Below are 3,193 nucleotides of genomic sequence, written 5' to 3'. Positions count from 1 at the left end.
ATCAGTGATAGTTGTTATCAAGATTTTTTAACTTTTCAATCTGTCTGTATTGTTGCAGTTCATTAAGGCACAAAATACCTTGAGGGTGATATATATTTTTTCAGCCCTTGTCCAAACAAATAAGGTTGTCATCTTTAAAAAAATCTTGTTTTCTGATTTTATCAAAATCAATAAAAGATGATTTGAACTAGTTTTGGAAAATAGAGTATTTTAATTGTTGAAGTTTAAGTTTATTAAAAGTGGTCAGGACCTCAGTAGCTGAAAGTTTCAATATTGCAAGTTCAATAAACACAAGCGAATTGCAGAAAAAATAGATGAGCTTAAATTTTCTTATTAAACAAACATTACAATAAATCCAAGTATGTCAAATTCAATTTAATCATGTACCATGAGCAATATTTATGGCCTTAAATGCTTGACTCTATTGCAGGATAACGGCAGATTCAAAAGTAAATTTTCTTCTGAACGTTAGAGGTTAAGCAGTCTCATGATTATCTTAAATTACAGTTTTTCATTTGGTAATTACGTTGAGCTAGATGTTTCACAATTAACACTACTTTAGGTGGCAAGAGAATTATTAGAGTTATGTTCAACGGATATATCATGAAGAGAAAGTAGGTTGGATTTTCGAGTTAAATTGTAGGGTAAGGATGAGAGCCAATATGGTAAGAAAATAGTAGGTGTTGAATCAGTTTGTGAAAAATCACGACGGTTTTATTTTAAATTTCTTGTTTTGATACTGACAACTTCATATCTCACGAAGGCTCGCAACAAACTTTATGTTATTTGGTTTTCTGTCCATCTCTTTATAGAGAGACCCTACGGCGGAACATGAAATCAAACCACTGGCGCAACTATATGTGTCTTTAAGCGATTGTTGCCGAAGAGATGACCTCGATAAGCTTAAAACCTTCGTTGACGACAAGATTGCTCCAAGGCAACTCGAGAAAATGGAAAACGCCACAGATATTTTCAAGAGTCTAGAGGACAAGGGAATTATCAGCAGCAATGATGTAAACTACCTGAAAGAATTGTTTATTAAAATGGAGAAAGAAAAGCTCGTTACAAAGATTGAAGAATATGAAGCTGGTCGCTTTCCTTGTAAGTAAGATATGTGTATATGTAGGGAAAATTCACTTGTAGAGCATCAAGAAAGCTACTGTTTTAATTTACAAGCAAGAGACAAATTGTAATGTAACAAGCTTAATTGAAGCATTGAAACCTCCTTTTTTGAGTGTTGCTGTAATAAATTGAAGTCCAAACTTGAACTTACCGAATTACTAATCACATTCTAATAAACGGCAATACAATCAACAGTACAGCGGCCTTTGACGACTGATACTTCGGATACTTAAATTGAACTTGCGTGACGTTTTAGATGAAGGATATAAGTAGACTTATGTGGGAGGTTTAATAAGCAGAAAGCATTTTGTGTCGGATTATTTCTGGCGGGAAAGTGCATCCAGTTATAAACATGACGATCCTTTGCGTCAAAATATGCATATAAATTACCCAAAACAAAACACGTATGCCTCCGTTTGTAACTAACAAAATAAACAAAACAAAGCACTGTAGGACTTAGCTATTTGAAAGTCGATGCTTTGAAAGGCGATACAATATTTCGGTTCAGCGTGGGTATTGCAGATTGGTCGTGTATCGGATCAGGAAAAATATTTTGTTACATACACAAGCCCTTAGCGGACTGTTTCGAACATCAAAATAAGTGTGAAATGTACGAAAACGGAGAATTTATTTATTTCGAACACATAGCTTAGGTGAGGGGCCTCATATCTCACTGTTCTCAACAATGCCATACCAGGCATGCGTCATAGTACAACAGTTAGAACAGTCAACTTTGCCATGACGCTGTTGTTCCATCGCTATTCACTCTTCAATAATCTGTAATTTACAGATCCATTGTGCATGTACCTTGTTAAATGAAGAGATTATGGTAAAGTTGGTCTGAGATTGATCGTCTGATATGATGTCCTGCTGGATATCAGATTTTGAAATATAGAGACTGAGATAGTTTGCAGATGTTATGCAAACATCAATTATCCCTACGTCACAGACCTCCATATGTTTATATCTACATTTTCTATTCAGTGCATGTCTTCTGGTTGAGAATATAGTCACCGGCTACAGGAAGTTGTGACTTAATTCAGACAAAGAGTATTGTAGCATGAATTATCCATACGTTTGCGATATCGTGTGAAGTTCACAATCAACGATTATCGTTATATTTTTAAACATCATTATCTTGTATTCCACCCATCTTTAGAACACTGACTTTCATGGAAAGTGTACTTTCAGGAAATATGTCAGAGCAGTCCTTAATCTTACCTTCGATGATTTCATTTACAGGTACACTTGCAAAAAACGGCAGAACTTTCTCCAACTCAGATGTATTGTTCATTTTTATATTTCAGGAATATAGAGAAACCGCAGTTAAATGAAGTTGAGTTACGTTTACAGCTTACGCCATGCAGAATACAACGAGAAAAAGAAATGATGTAACACCTTAGCAGACTGCACAATGTTACTGTGAACAAGTTGAATTTTCCCAGACGAGATTTGAAGATACGCGAACTGTCACTTAAGTTTCTGTACACAGTTTCTTGATATATTGTAATAAACATTTTTGTCACATGAAGATTTGCGTGGTATACTGTGTGCAATATCCTTATTACAGATTAAAATTTTCCCATGCCTTGAATATTATTTTGTAATCCCGAAGTCTGTATAAAGGCAGGTTAACGATGAGAATTTTACTTCATCTTGAATAAAACTTCGTTGTCAGGGACATGATTGCTTCTACGTCATGGACACGAAATTTCCAAGGCTGTAAATTGTGAATTTACATCACTGACATCAAATTCGCACAAGAAAAGATATGGCATTTATTAATTGTATGATAGATGCAAATGATGTCAATTTCATATTCTTGATGCGCAATGGGAGAAAATTAATTCCACAGACAGAGTAGAGACTCACATAACAGTTGAAGATCAATCGATTGTGATTTATTGCTGTAGTGTAAGGTTATATCTGATGTTACTTGGAGATATTTGATTTAGATTTAGATTTGAAACGCAAACGTTTTATAATAATCAATTCTTATGTAATTTTCATATGAAGTTTTTGTCCATGAACTTGTCAGAATTTCAGCAATGCATGGTTCAATAATGTAGAG

The 3,193-nt window shown here is 34.4% G+C and overlaps 1 long non-coding RNA gene across 1 annotated transcript; it reads left to right on the top strand.

Annotated features, from left to right (window-relative positions):
* The first annotated feature begins 816 nt into the window (after positions 1-816).
* Positions 817-2,653, top strand: LOC139128951 (uncharacterized). Its single transcript, XR_011551461.1, has 2 exons — positions 817-1,101; positions 2,430-2,653. It is a non-coding gene; the product is annotated as an uncharacterized lncRNA (long non-coding RNA).
* The last annotated feature ends 540 nt before the right edge of the window (positions 2,654-3,193 follow it).

Source organism: Ptychodera flava, unplaced genomic scaffold (assembly GCF_041260155.1).
Source record: "Ptychodera flava strain L36383 unplaced genomic scaffold, AS_Pfla_20210202 Scaffold_80__1_contigs__length_553813_pilon, whole genome shotgun sequence".
NCBI lineage: Eukaryota > Metazoa > Hemichordata > Enteropneusta > Ptychoderidae > Ptychodera > Ptychodera flava.
This window is presented reverse-complemented; position numbering and strand designations above follow the sequence as displayed.